At 44.8% G+C, this 16,253-nt stretch overlaps 1 long non-coding RNA gene across 2 annotated transcripts; it reads left to right on the top strand.

Annotated features, from left to right (window-relative positions):
* Nucleotides 1–683: 683 nt before the first annotated feature.
* On the top strand, nucleotides 684–13,503 carry LOC143930479 (uncharacterized). Of its 2 annotated transcripts, XR_013262780.1 has the most exons (3): nucleotides 684–817; nucleotides 4,627–4,784; nucleotides 11,320–13,503. It is a non-coding gene; the product is annotated as an uncharacterized LOC143930479 (long non-coding RNA). The 2 variants fall into 2 exon arrangements; XR_013262779.1 differs by lacking the exon at nucleotides 684–817 and having other exon boundaries at nucleotides 3,227–4,784.
* The last annotated feature ends 2,750 nt before the right edge of the window (nucleotides 13,504–16,253 follow it).

Genomic DNA, 16,253 nt, shown 5'->3' with positions numbered 1-16,253 from the left:
CTACGCTATCTATTACATTCATATTTTTTGTGTGTTATAATAACACTTCTCTCCACGAGGTGTTTTCTATTTTAAGTGCTACATTTTTTGTTTTTTATTTGTGTTTATTTCACTTTTCTTGCAGCCTTGTTAGCACCTCATCAGACTTTGCTGTGGCCTGTAGTTTTTCCTGTATTAATATAATTTATAGTTCTAGTCGAACATTCGTTCGTGTTTTTTCTGTATGTTTTCTTTTCCGGTTCAAACTTTCTGGGGATTCATGCGCAGTTCTGTTTCTTAGGTCAAATTGTCCAACTCTGCCATTAACTATACGAAGTTTGGATGATTTTCATCAAAACATCCAACATGTTGGATCTGTCAATTTGGGCTGTCATACGAAAATCGCGTGTCACACATTGTAGTACGGGTCTATATTTATAATTGATTTACAAAGAACTTGGTATTATGAGCTATTAACTATGATAGTTTTAAAGTGAATACTTCTATATATGCAAGTATGTATGTTCCTGCATACATTGATTTCACTGAGCTCACAGATGGTCACTCACAGATGGTTACATTGTCTCGGAACCATTATGGCTAGTCTTTTGTAAGTACCAGATAAAACCAGCATTTTCACGCTTATTTCAAGCCTATAAAAGATCACACAATGCACAAGGGCAGTGAACTTCACCCAGGACGGATGTGCCTGGGACTAGCATAGATTGTCGGAATTTCAGAACTTCTGAAGATTTCAGAAGTTGAGGGGTTCCCTGGATTGCATGCTGAATTTATTCCTGTATTATATCATCTGTAATACATCTTTAACCGAAGCTAAGTAAATCTCCTTTTTATTACATTCTTTGTATGTGTTTTAATCCTTGCATTTACTGACCACATATCTAAAAGGGTAAATATATGAATGAACCTATGATCAAATGTAACACATAATTTAATCCCTTATTACATAATGGCGCCGTGAGCAGGATATTTAACCCTTTCAGTGCTGGTTTGAAGTGCAGTGATTAATTCTAGTAATACTGTTGTGAATTGTAATTTTTTTTGACAATTGGGAAACTGTATTATTAGTGTGCACTGTGATAGCAGGTTTGTTGTTAGCTTTGCTTTGGTGGCGTTATAGTGGTTTAGCACGTGGTGTACACATAGTGAAGAGGGAGGATGTTTAACTGGATAAAAAGAGTGAAGGGGGGAGACAGTCAAAAGAGCCTTATCCCTGAGTGGGAAGATTCTAGACACTGGTCTACTCTGGCTCGTGAATTGATCAAGTATCAGGATGCATTTAAAGTGGAAGACACCCGCCATTGTCTCCTGAACCTTGATTTGTCTTGATATTCAAAATCAGAGCAGAAAGCTGCATCTTTATTAGGATGGATATTTTTGCAGGCGCTCGTAGATGAGACAAAAAGGAGAGAAGCTGTTAATGTTGAGCTGGCAGTAACAGATTGACTTCAAATCCCAAAGGAATGCTTTAGATCTTCTGAAAAGCACAAGGAAGAAATGGAAACATAGTTTTCAGAGTATGTAGTGAGAACTGTAAATAAGCAGCATAGAAAGAACCTTAGGAGGAGATTACCAGGAAACAATGCTGCAGTGAAAGCATGCACCCTGGTTACCAGAGGAGATTGGGATGAATTAACATATTGGTCAGGATCAGATACAGATGAAGAGATAGAAATTGATCAGTTAGAAGCAGGCAAGGCTCGTTGTTACGACGAGACAAAGGAGAGAAGTGACTGAAAGAGCCAGTTCAAGCGGAAGTAATGTTCTTTCATCTGAAGAGCCATCTCACCCAGCATAGGCAGCTGAACAACAATATACAGAAGCAGGGCCGTCTTTAATTTTGATTGGGCCCTGGGCAAACATTTTCTTGGGGCCCCCCCTCCATTCTGAGACATACAAAAAATAGCAGGTAGACTCAAAATCAGTTTACTGCAGCAGATCATGCAGTGATTGCAATTGTTTGCCAGAGGTTACAGCCTATCCTTACTGCTCGCTGGCTGGTTGTTAGAGGTTACAACACATAATTTCTGCTTGCCGATTGGTTGCTAAAGGTTAATGCACATCATTACCACTTACTGATTGGCTGCTAGAGATTAAAGCAGATCACTACTGTTCGCTGATTGGTTGCTACAGGCTAATACACATCATTACCTCTCATTGAGCAGTGGAGCAATCCTAAATAATTGAGCAAGTAAAGGGGCACAATAATACACATACTACAGGAGAGTGTCAGAGAGTGCAGACATACTACAGGAGAGGTTCAGAGACTGCAGACATACTACAGGAGACAATCAGAGACTGCGGACATACTGCAGGAGACAATCAGAGACTGCGGACATACTGCAGGAGACAATAAGAGACTGCGGACATACTGCAGGAGACAATCAAAGACTGCGGACATACTGCAGGAGACAATCAGAGACTGCGGACATACTACAGGAGACAATCAGAGACTGCGGACATACTGCAAGAGACAATCAGAGACTGCAGACATACTGCAGGAGACAATCAGAGACTGTGTACATGCTACAGGTGATGGTCAGAGAACTTTTAGCAACGCTTGACAGTTGAATAACACAGCTCAGAGTTTAAACAGTCAGGCATTTTATGGGTGCAAGGACATACCTGAGCAGCCAAACACACTACATACATTTAGAGGTATGTGGGCGGGGCTTCCATTCTCTGATCTCACTATAACAGCCGGGAGCTCCACTGATGCTTTGTAGGGGGGCTCTGTTACCCGTGAATTTGGGCCCCAATTAAGGTTTTGCAGAGTGCACAGAGGACACGGGAGGCTGTATTCCCACGCTAGCCAGCTGAGAGGGTGCGGGGCCGGGAGCTCCACTGATGCTCTGACCTCGCCCCCATGCAGCCTGTATGCTCGGACCAGAGCGGCTGTAGTGAGAGCCAGTGATCGGAGTGGGAGCGTCAGTGGAGCTCCCGGCCCCGTCCCCTCTATACTGGCTGGGGAATACAGAGGTCCGGGGGGCGGGGCCGGGAGCTCCACTGACGCTCCCACTCCGATCACTGGCTCTCACTACAGCTGCTCTGTTCTGAGCATACAGGCTGCACGGGGGCGGGGCCAGAGTGTCAGTGGAGCTCCCGGCCCCGCCCCCTCTCAGCTGGCCAGCACGGGAATACAGCTTCCCGTCCTGTGTCCTCTGTGCACTCTGCAAAACCTTCATCGGGGCCCCAATTCACGGGTAGCAGCGTGGGCCCCCCTACAAACATTGGGCCCAGGGCAGGTGCCCCGTTTGCCCTGCGCTAAAGACGGCCCTATACAGAAGAGACAAGGTCTTACACAGCAGGGGAGCTTATGGAGCTAGGACAGAAATTTGCCCAGAGACCCAATGAATGCTTATTGTCATGGGTTTTGCATGTGTGGGACCTGGGAGGAGATGGAATACTTTTTTCTAATAGAGAGGCAGTGTGGTTAGGCAGCATGGCCAAAGAGCCCAGAGTAAGACTTCATCTGCGAAGAGCTAGAGATACTATCGTTGTATTCTCCCTTTTGCATCTGATAAGAGATTCTATAGTCCAAGTTCATGACACTCCTACAGAACTTATGGATTTAACTCCTTGGTGTACAATAGGGGAAGGAATTCACAGGCTGCTAGAATATGGGTGTGTAAGTGGATTGATTGCATACCCTCTAATAGAAACTCCTACTGTGCATGATAATTGCACAGGACCTGATATGGCTTTGTTCACGGCACACATGAGAAATAAATTGCTTGCTAATGCCCCGTCCCATTTAAAGGCGCCATTGTTTACAATGTTGAGTGCTAGTGATGCAAAGAAAGGAAAAGTTCACGAGGCAGCTGCTTTACTGGGACAATTAGGAGAACTGGAGAGATTTGGAGACAGGGTTAAACAAAGGAGTGTGGAAGAGAAAAATCCTGTAGAGAGGTTGAAGATTACACGAAAACAATTATTTTTAGATCTCGTGCAGAGCGGTGTACCAATATCAGAGATTGATGGCATACCAACAGGCTTTCTTTTAAAACGATCTAAAGAATTAAAATCACAAGGGAAATTAAAATCTAGCTTGCCTAAGGGGGTGGCAACCAGTCATGTAGAGGATGTCCCTGTGTTTACTTGCCCCTCCTGTGGAGAGAGAGTCAAACCCTTATGGGGCGGCAGCAGAAGAGTTAATGAGACACAAAAAGAAATTTGGGAGCAGAGGATGGGAAGTGCCCACTCCTCTGGAATGACAGGAGGATGGATCCTCTGTGCCACTGGTTCAAGTTAACATGCTGAAATCTGGGGATCACAGCCCATATGTATCAGTGACAATATATTGGCAAGGACAACATAGACCACAAAGGGTTACTGCATTGTTAGACACAGGAGCTGAAGTGACTTTGTTTCACAGCATCAAAAGTCCAAAACATCAGACCACAGGGGTAGTGGCAGTTGAAGGGCTGGGAGGACAACACACATGGGCGCACAATGTATACTGCAGATTGCAAATTGGAAAAGGCCCCATATTTAAGGCACAAGTTTTAATATTTGAGCTACCTGATAACATACTGGGAATGGATATCTTGAGGGGTCAGACAATCCAAACTGATGCAGGTGTGTTTTCATTTGGTAACTCAGTGCGTTCTTTCTTTGTGTCTGCAGTAAAACCTATCATCGGGGGACATGTAAAGTGGATGCCAGTGTATATCTCTCCGCCCAAACAGCCTGTCAATCTCAAGCAGTACCGTATACCTGGAGGACACCAAGAAGTGACTGACACAATAAAGGCCTTGCTGGATGTAGGAGTATTCAGACCTGCGGTAAGCCCCTTTAATTCGCCTATTTTTCCTTTAAGGAAACCGGATGGAACTTATAGGATGACTGTAGACTATCAAGCGTTAAACAAAGTGGCTCCACCCCTTGCAGCAGCTGTCCCAGATATGATGTCACTTGTAGAGACTATTTCTCAAACTGCTGGAGAATGGCATGCAGTACTGGATTTAACAAATGCATTTTTCTCCATTTCTATTGATGAGGAATCACAAGATCAATTTGCTTTTTCTTGGGATGGAAAACAGTATACAGCCAATGTTGTCCCTCAGGGCTATTTGCATAGTCCAACAATTTGCCATGGTATGGTAGCCAGAGATCTGGATATGTTACCAAAACCGGACTGTAACCTGCATCATTACATTGATGATATCATGCTCTCTGGTAGTACAGAGGAACAAGTAAGATAAGACTTGACTACAGTGCAGGCCCATATACAGAAAAGAGGATGGGTCATTAACCCTACAAAGATCCAAGGACCAGCTACAAGTGTCAAATATCTAGGAATGATTTGGCCTGGGCCCATCAAGACTATTCCAAAACCTGTATTAGACTCTATTACAGCATTGAAGCCTTCCAAAAATGTGAAAGAGGCTCAAAGTTTACTCGGTTTACTGGGTTTTTGGAGACCTTTCATTCCTCACTTGGGCCTGATTCTCAGGCCAATCTATAATTTCACTCAGAAAAAGACTGTATTGTTTATGGGGACCAGACCAGCAGTTGGCACTAGACACTGCCAAATAGACTGTAAGAATACAGCACTCTTTAGGCCCCTTGAAACCAGATCAGCCTTTCATTTTAGATGTGACTGCAATTGAACATGGGGTGTCGTGGGGTCTGTGGCAGAAAGGCCAAAATCCAAGGGATCGGAAGATACCATTGGGATTCTGGTTCAAACAGTTCACCACTGAACAGAGAAAGTACAGCCCCTTGGAGAAGCAGTTGCTGGCTGCCTACACTGCATTACAACACGTGGTAGTAACAACAAAGCAGCAGTTTGTGACAGTGAGGACTGACCTACCCATTTCTGGTTGGGTGAGACAAGAAGGTTTCCAGGCTCATACAAGTGTGGCACAAAAGCAGACACTACAGAAATGGAAATTGTACTTAAGTGAAAGGGCTAATATTTCATCTCAGGATCCCAGTTAGCTATCACAACAACTGGCTGGACATGTGGACTTTGAATCAAAAGTTCCTGAGTTGCCTCCAAGGCAAGTGGGAGAATCACCTTTCAAGAAATCACCTCTTTTTATTGAGCTGTCGGGTGAAGACAAACAAAATGCTTGGTTTACAGATTGATCGGCCAAAATCACCCCTCAGGGTAGAGTATGGACTGCAGCAGCTTTCCAGCCAGGTACTGAAACGGTGTTTCACCAAAGTGGTCAGGGTAGATCGAGTCAATATGCTGAGCTCCAAGCTGTGTATATGGTGGTGCAAGATATACCAGGAAATTTTATCATCTTTACAGATAGTTGAGCAGTATTTAAAGGACTAACTACTTGGCTAAGAGCATGGAAACAAGACAACTGGCAAGTAAATGGAAAAGAACTGTGGGATGGGATTTTTGTGACAAAAAGGTCACAATCGAATTATTCAAATCAGACATGTCCATGCCCATAGTGGGGATCTTAACAATGATACGGTTGATGGCCTGGCACAAGTGTCTGTTGCTAACCAAGAGAATGACACTATTTTGGAAATCTGGGGAAAATGGGCACACAGTCAATTCGGACAAAGAGGTGCACAAAGCACGTGGCAATGGACGCAACACAAGGGCATACCATTAACTCTATTTACCATTAAGGCAAAAGAAATTGTAGCCCAGTGCCCCCTCTGCCAAGAAGCAAAGAAATGGCTGTGAATGACACCCATGCCAGGAAATATTTACAGAGGTCAGCAACCAGGACAAGTCTGGCAAGTAGACTTCATAGGCCCCCTGCCAGGAGGAAGAGGCGGATTGTAATATGGTGCCACAGTTGTGGACACATATAATGGACTTTTGCAAATTTCAGCTACTAAGCATGCGGATCAGAAGACAACCTTGAAACTTATGCAATTGCTGACACAGCATTATGGAGTGCCTCAAGAAATCCAATCAGACAATGGCACACATTTTACAGAACAAGCCATTAACCACTTTCAGACCGGACCATTTTGCTGGTAAATGACCAGAGGTCTTTTTACACTTTGGCACTGCGCTGCTTTAACTGGTAATTGCGCGGTCATGCAATGTTGTACCCAAACAAAATTTGCGTCCTTTTCTTCCCACAAATAGAGCTTTCTTTTAAAGGTATTTGACTGACTCTGCGATTTTTTTTTTTGCGATATAAACGTAAAAAGACCGCAAATTTTGAAAAAAAATGATATTTTCTACTTTTTGTTATTAGAAAAATCCAATAAACTCAATTTTAGTCATACATTTAGGCCAAAATGTATTCAGCCACATGTCTTTGGTAAAAAAAAAGTCAATAACTGTATATTTATTGGTTTGCGCAAAAGTTGTCACATCTACAAACTAAGGTACGTTTTCTGGAATTTACGCAGCTTTTAGTTTACGACTGCCTATCTCATTTCTTGAGGTGCTAAAATGGCAGGGCAGTACAAAACCCCCCCAAATGACCCCATTTTGGAAAGTAGACCCCCTAAGGAAATTGATAAGTGGCATGTTGAGCCCATTGAATATTTTATTTTTTTGCCTCAAGCGATTGAATAATGACAAAAAAAAAAATTTTTTTTTTTTTACACAAAGTTGTCACTAAATGATATATTGCTCACACATGCTATGGGCATATGTGAAATGACACCCCAAAATAAATTCTGCTGCTTCTCCTGAGTACGGGGATACCACATATGTGGGACTTTTTGGAAGCCTAGCCGCGTACGGGGCCCCGAAAACCAAGCACCGCCTTCAGGCTTTCTAAGGGCGTAAATTTTTGATTTCACTTCTCACTACCTATTACAGTTTTGAAGGCCATAAAATGCCAAGATGGCACAAAACCCCCACAAATGACCCCATTTTAGAAAGTAGACACCCTAAGCTATTTGCTGAGAGGCATGTTGAGTCCATGGAATATTTTATATTTTGCCACAAGTTGCGGGAAAATTACAAACTTTTTTTTTTTTTCACAAAGTTGTCACTAAATGATATATTGCTCACGCATGCCATGGGCATATGTGAAATGACACCCCAAAATAAATTCTGCTGCTTCTCCTGAGTACGGGGATACCACATATGTGGGACTTTTTGGGAGCCTAGCCGCGTACTGGGCCCCGAAAACCAAGCACCGCCTTCAGGCTTTCTAAGGGCGTTACAGTTTTGAAGGCCATAAAATGCCAAGATGGCACAAAACCCCCACAAATGACCCCATTTTAGAAAGTAGACACCCCAAGCTATTTGCTGAGAGGCATGTTGAGTCCATGGAATATTTTATATTTTGCCACAAGTTGCGGGAAAATTACAAACTTTTTTTTTTTTTCACAAAGTTGTCACTAAATGATATATTGCTCACGCATGCCGTGGGCATATGTGAAATGACACCCCAAAATAAATTCTGCTGCTTCTCCTGAGTACGGGGATACCACATATGTGGGACTTTTTGGGAGCCTAGCCGCGTACTGGGCCCCGAAAACCAAGCACCGCCTTCAGGCTTTCTAAGGGCGTTACAGTTTTGAAGGCCATAAAATGCCAAGATGGCACAAACCCCCCCCAAATGACCCCATTTTGGAAAGTAGACACCCTTAAATTTAGGGGTGCACTAGTGAGACTAGGTAATAAATGGCGGGTGCCCTGAAACTATAAAAAAATAACTAACCAACCAGCGTCACCTGTAACAGTTATATGGTGATCACTGGTGAAAGGGTTAACTAGGGGGCAATCAGGGGGCTTTATGCGGTAGTATATGGGGGTCCCTGGCGCTATAAAAAGCTGCGGCGAACCTAAATACCTACCTGCCTAACTAGCGTCACCTGTGACACTAATACAGCGATCAGAAAAACGATCGCTTATTAGGCTGGGTTCACACTGGAGCGATGCGGGAACGCCACGAATCCACGGCGGGTTCCCGCATCGCATGCCTCCCGGCGGCAGTTCACACTGCCCTATGCGAACTGCTGGGAGTGTCAGTGAAATGTTAATGACACCCCCAGATTAGTTCGCATATCGCAGTGCGATCTGCAAACTCGGATCGCATGGTGTGAACACCCATGCGATCCGATTCTGCTGCGGACCAAAAAAAGGGTCCCGTGCGAGTTTGCGGCGGGTGCGGCGGGTGCAACGCGAATTCAGCCATACTATCTGTATGGCTGAACTCGAATCGCACAGAGATCGGATGTGATTTGCACTGCAGTGCGGTGCGAATCACATCCGTTCTCATAAACCGCTGCAATGTGAACCCAGCCTTAGTGACACTGGCGACGGGGGTGATCACGGGGTTAAACCTTTATTGGGGGGGTTAGGGGGGTACCTTAGAACTAAAGGGGGCTAACCCTAACTGCCCTAACAGTTATTACAGTCACAAATGACACCCGCCGGGTGATCAGGGGGTTAAACTTTTATTAGGTAATAAATGGCGGGTGCCCTGAAACTATAAAAATATAACTAACCAACCAGCGTCACCTGTAACAGTTATATGGTGATCACTGGTGAAAGGGTTAACTAGGGGGCAATCAGGGGGCTTTATGCGGTAGTATATGGGGGTCCCTGGCGCTATAAAAAGCTGCGGCGAACCTAAATACCTACCTGCCTAACTAGCGTCACCTGTGACACTAATACAGCGATCAGAAAAACGATCGCTTATTAGGCTGGGTTCACACTGGAGCGATGCGGGAACGCCACGAATCCGCGGCGGGTTCCCGCATCGCATGCCTCCCGGCGGCAGTTCACACTGCCCTATGCGAACTGCTGGGAGTGTCAGTGAAATGTTAATGACACCCCCAGATCAGTTCGCATATCGCAGTGCGATCTGCAAACTCGGATCGCATGGTGTGAACACCCATGCGATCCGATTCTGCTGCGGACCAAAAAAAGGGTCCCGTGCGAATTTGCGGCGGGTGCGGCGGGTGCGGCGAATGGCTGAACTCGAATCGCAGAGATCGGATGTGATTTGCACTGCAGTGCGGTGCGAATCACATCCGTTCTCATAAACCGCTGCAATGTGAACCCAGCCTTAGTGACACTGGCGACGGGGGGTGATCACGGGGTTAAACCTTTATTGGGGGGGTTAGGGGGGTACATTAGAACTAAAGGGGGCTAACCCTAACTGCCCTAACAGTTATTACAGTCACAAATGACACCAATGCAAAAAAAAAAAAAATGCATTGGTGTCACTGTGACTGGGGGGCAGGGTTAATTGGGGGGGTGATCGGGGGGTAAAGGGGGGGTGTGAGTGTGCCTGGCATGTTCTACTGTGAAGTGTCATGTTGGTGCAACTCCCCGATCCTCTCTCCTCGGTGTCGGAACGAAAAATACCGACACGGAGGAGAGATTACATCACTTCCTCTCCTGTGTTTACATTACAGGAGAGGAAGTGATGTCACGAAGGATTTCCATTTGTCGGGAGCGATCGCGAGGGGGTGGCCATGAATGAATGGCCGCCCCCTCATCCCGCATCGCTCCCGAACGAATACCGACCGCCACAGGCACCGGGGGGGGGCCCGATCGGGCCCCCCACCCGCGGGAAGGCAGGGACGTACAGGTACGCCCATATGCCTGCCCGTGCCATTCTGTCGACGTACATCGTCGTGCGGCGGTCGGCAAGTGGTTAAACAATGGGCGGAGGAACATGGTGTACACTGGGTGTTTCACATTACCTATCATCCACAAGCAGCAGGTTTAATTGAGAGAATTAATGGTTTGCTTAAAGAGCAAATATGGAAATTAACACCTACACGCACACTCAGGGGGTGGGATAAGGTGATACAAGAAGCAGTGTACATTCTGAACAACAGATTGGTAGGGCAGAACACTCCTATGCAGTGAATGTTGGGAAGTGGTGTTGAAAGTGCAGGAGAATGGGTAGTTACTCTAACTACTAAAGGTCCAACAATTCTTGTAACTCAACCCATACCAGTTACAATTCTCCAAGATGTGGAAGTAAGAGGGGGTGAGGGGGATGTGGATCCTAGCCCTGACTCCTACATATCAGTACCCACTGGCATTTTACAGTTAGATCCCACATACGATTTGCAGTTCATTCCAGACTCTAAGTTGACTGAGTGGTGTCAGTGGGATACAGAAGTAAAAAAAGATGCACTGGGAGAATATTGTGTTACCCTAGTACCTTTAGAAATGGGATGTCTGAAAAAAGGACAACAAATAGGACAGATAATAATTATACCTAAACGTCTACGGGTACATGGGAAAATGTATTCTGTACAATTAGGTACCAAGGTGTGGGTAGCCCCAAGTGTAACTGAAAGGGGAAGAGCTAAAGGAAGGAAGGGAGAAATTGTGGCCTGGGGACCTGGGTCCACAGCTTTAGTTTTAATTGAACTGGAAGACCAACCTATTTATGTTCCTATCCACAGATTGTTGCCGTTGCCATGAGGACAATACTATGGTTTCAGATGATGACCAGCCTCATTTCTGGTGGAACAGCACAGAAGAGCTTCCTCCATGAGACTGTGAAAGCACCAGCTCATGTTTTTAACATTACAAACTGTTGGGTGTGTGGACAAACACCCTGTGCTGCACCTGAGGGCATTCCATTATATGGACTACCAGTTAACATTAGCTGGTTGCCTTTGGATGATCCTTGGAGAATAGCAATAATGAATAGAGCTATGGACAGTTTGACTAATTTTGGCCCAGAGGAATATTCTATAGTTATCCCGAAAGCCACTGGTGTATTGTGTGTACAAAGACCTAGTACCAATGACTCATATTCCACAGAATTGGGAAATAATAATTGTGATTAACCCCTTATTACACACATACCACACTAACGATACAAAAAATGGTTGATTTTACTTTCGATTGGATTTTTGTTCGAAATTCGCATCGTGTATAGCCGGCATTAGACTCATATAGCACCTGCAGATTACCAGTTGAAAATAATTCTTAATCAACCGCAATCATTGTAGAAAACGCTCCAGATGTGGCAGTGGGAGACTGATGGAGAGGGTTAGATTGAGGTTTAGTGTCAAAGGTGACACGGTTAGGTGGAGATGTGGGAGAGAGAGGAATGGTAGCTGGAGAGAGTAGAGTAGGGTTGATTACATTGGTGATGGCAGAAGCATCAGAGGAAACTACAACAGATCCAGTGTTGGTGGACCAGCCTGCCTCAGCAGAGTTAACCTAGAAAGAGCCTCTTCCGCTTCCAGCATTGAATCACCAATCACTGCTATCCCCTTGACCCAAGTGTATATAATGCGGTTCTTCCGGACTGAAAGCGTCTTCTATTGTCATGGATCTGCCACCTAGGGGTTAAAATAATGCAGACAAATTTCACTGATTGGCAACAGGCTGCCTTATTTAAACACCTCAGCAGCAACTGTCTTTGCTGTCTGGTCTGCAGCTCTGATCTAAACTGCTTGATATCCTGTTGGTTATCTTTGCCTGTATCCTGACCATTCTCTGCTTGTCGTCTATATCTACATCTGATCATCTGTTACCAAACCCGGCTTGTCTGACTACGTATTCAGTGCCTCCCCAGCTTACCAGCCTGCTTCCTGTTTCCTGCTGCACCAGCTGAACTGACAAGACCCAAGACGAACCACGCACCCATACACCGCCAGTCTCTTGCAGCCACTGTTGCAACACTGGTGGCCCTTGAGCCGGGGTTGTATGAGACAGCCACCCCACTGCACATCAGGCTCATCCGGCAGGTATGTAACATCTATATACCTTGCCGGTTTACCATAATAGACTTCTGAAGCCACAGCTGAGCTACATTCAAGGTCTTTGATGCCCAAAATCTAGGTTTAAACTCAGTTATGAATTTCTCCCACCTCCATGCATCAAATGTCCCCTCCAGAGGGATACCCCAAGTAGTATCCTTAGACCACCTATGCCATTCTTTAAGGGGTTTCATGGCCTATGCCCCAAAACTAGACTTCATGTACTGTGCAGCCGTCTGACTGTGGGAAGCCTCGCATTCCTTCCCTTGCATAGAGTGACAATTACCCACAGCGATTTAAATTGGCTTATAGTCTTACCCCTGCATCCAGGGAAACCCTTGCACCTATTTAAAAGAGCACTGCCTGGTGCCTTCTTCTACGGTGGATTGACGGACTACAACTACTATATCTGGTCCAGTCCCCCGACTATATTCCCTAACCAAGGCGTAATTTAACTCTATGGCTTGTTGTCCCAACACTTTTGGTACAGAACTACAGAGTACCATTCTTTTACACTGCAATACCCATAATAACAACCAAATATTAACTATGCCAAATGATTAGTCAACAACCACAGATCACCCCCCGAATTATGTCTCTACCCCTCACAGTGTATGTTGTGTATGACCGTGCACTGCATCGCCAGACTAAACTGCACAGCAAATTTACGCCCGATTTCTCTACAAAACAATGTGGCTTCTCTAAATCACAAAAAAATGGGGATAGCCCTCTGCTGTCTATTTCAAGAGTTGTATGATGTCTCATTAGTCACACAATAAAACGCCTAATAAACTAACAGTCAGGGCGTGAAAAAAAAAATGTACTACATGCTGTGCAAAAGCAACTCTATATAATAAAGTGAATATAAAACAAGTTTTAAAACCAAAGCCTTTCGTTTGTACCGCAAGCTATACAATATTCAGCTAACGCGATAAAACCCAAAACAATGGGGGAGGGGCATGAATTGCCCTGTGAGAAACTCAAAGAAAATGCCCAAACAATAAAAAATAAAAAATAAAGATAAAAAACACACACACACCGCTAAAAGTACAAAAACTCAGTTAAAGTTAGTCTTATTAACTATTGAAATTCAGTGCAAAGTAGAGATTTCACTTAAAAACAAAATTCAATACAAAAAAACATGCAATAGTTTTACTGAAAAATATGTAAGTACAAAAATAGCTAAGCCTGAAAAGATTGAATTCACTTAAAAGGAAATGGTGCCTAGAGACAAGATTGTGGCTCAGACCACATGACTTCACACACACACACACACAAAGGAAAACAAAACGGAGCCTGCACCATGTGCAGTGACAAAATGGTGTCTTCAAAATCCAAAAGTGAAAAAACAATTTAAACCAATGAATTTAACATTAAACAAAACAGTTTCTCAGTTCCTGGTGTTTCACCCCTGAATTTGGAGCAATTTCTACTCTGGGATAGGGATGGCCGAACGGTTTGCCCGGCGGTCGTTTCGCAGTGAATTTCGGCTGTTCGCCGTCCGCCCGATCGGCGGACTATTGCCGCCGTTTTCCCGGCGGACTTCCGTGTTTACTGTGTAAAAGAACTTTGACCTATGATGACACATCCATCATGGGGTACAGGACAGCCAATTGAGACATTACAGCACATGGACACTTGGACATTCCCCCTAACTTATAAATAGATCCGATCCAGCAGCCATTTTACATTCTTTCTTCTGTCACTATAGGGAGAGGTTGCTGTGTGGAGCAGGGAGAGACTGCAGTGACCCAAATCGCTAGCTATTTGGTCCACAAAAGTTCTTTTCAGGACTGGTATAGGTGTTAGGTGTAGTTCAGGATATAGGTTTGAGGCACTGCTGTGCTACTGATTTTTGCAGCAGCCTGTCTTTTCACAGTGTAGAGAGAGGGACAGGACGCTGTGTGCTGCAGGGGCAGTCAGTTTAATCATTAGCTGTTACTATTAGGTCCACAAAAGTGCTATTCAAGTTATTGTTCCAGCAGCCTCTGTTTTGTCAGTTTAAATAGGGACAGGCAGGAAGCTGTGTGTGAGGCAGTGAGGGACAGTCAGTTTAATCAGTAGCTGTTACTATTAGGTCCACAAAGGTTCTTTTCAGGACTGGTAAGGTAATAGGCTTGTACACGTATAATATTATTTCTTACAAATATAGAAAGAATATTATACTTGACTGCTGCCCTTCTGCTGCAGTAGTCCTTTATCAGTATAGGGACTGAGGTACAGTCTGCTAATCATTCACAACCTACTTGTTCCACAAAGGTCCTTATAAGGACTGGTAAGGTATAGGGTACTACCGTACATAGGGTTGGGTGAGGTACAGTCTGCTATTCCTTAAGGACTGGTATAGATCCACAATACATAGGGTTGAGGTACACTACTGCTGACTGCTGCCCTTCTGCTGCAGTAGTCCTTTATCAGTATAGGGACTGAGGTACAGTCTGCTAATCATTCGCAACCTACTTGTTCCACAAAGGTCCTTATAAGGACTGGTAAGGTATAGGGTACTACAGTACATAGGGTTGAGTGAGGTACAGTCTGCTATTCCTTAAGGACTGGTATAGGTCCACAATACATAGGGTTGAGGTGCACTACTGCTGACTGCTGCCCTTCTGCTGCAGTAGTCCTTTATCAGTATAGGGACTGAGGTACAGTCTGCTAATCATTCACAACCTACTTGTTCCACAAAGGTCCTTATAAGGACAGGTAAGGTATAGGGTACTACAGTACATAGGGTTGAGTGAGGTACAGTCTGCTATTCCTTAAGGACTGGTATAGGTCCACAATACATAGGTTTGAGGTGCACTACTGCTGACTGCTGCCCTATACTGCAGCAGTCCTTTATCAGTATAGGGACTGAGGTACAGTCTGCTAATCATTCACAACCTACTTGTTCCACAAAGGTCCTTATAAGGACTGGTAAGGTATAGGGTACTACAGTACATAGGGTTGAGTGAGATACAGTCTGCTATTCCTTAAGGACTGGTATAGGTCCACAATACATATGGTTAAGGTGCACTACTGCTGACTGCTGCCCATCTGCTGCAGTAGTCCTTTATCAGTATAGGGACTGAGGTACAGTCTGCTAATCATTCACAACCTACTTGTTCCACAAAGGTCCTTATAAGGACTGGTAAGGTATAGGGTACTACCGTACATAGGGTTGGGTGAGGTACAGTCTGCTATTCCTTAAGGACTGGTATAGATCCACAATACTTAGGCCGCGTACACACGCGGGGACTGTTCGCCCAACTTTGTCCGTCAAACAGTTTCAGCAAACAGTCCGCTCAAAATTAGCATGGACGGACATGGCCACACACGACGAACGAACAGTTTGCTGAAACCGTGCGCGATGACGTGAACGGCACGTACGACGGGACGAAAAATACGACGTCCTATACACTGCATTATAACTTTCGGCGTGTAAATCCTTTCTGAGCATGCGCGGAACTTAGTTTGACGAACAAGCCTACACACGAGGGGACTGTTCGCTGAAACAAAGTTTCAGAGGACAGTTTTTCGGAATTTCCGAAAAACCTTGTTCAGCGGACTGTTCGCTGAAACTGTCCGCTGAAAGCCCACACACGGGCGGACTGTCCGCCGAAACACTGTTCAGCGGACAAAGT

The sequence above is a fragment of the Lithobates pipiens genome, unplaced genomic scaffold (assembly GCF_037356315.1).
Source record: "Lithobates pipiens isolate NorthernLeopardFrog02 unplaced genomic scaffold, aLitPip1_a1.2 Scaffold_25, whole genome shotgun sequence".
NCBI lineage: Eukaryota > Metazoa > Chordata > Amphibia > Anura > Ranidae > Lithobates > Lithobates pipiens.
Note: the sequence above shows the minus strand (reverse complement) of the source record. Positions and strands in the feature narration are given on the sequence as shown.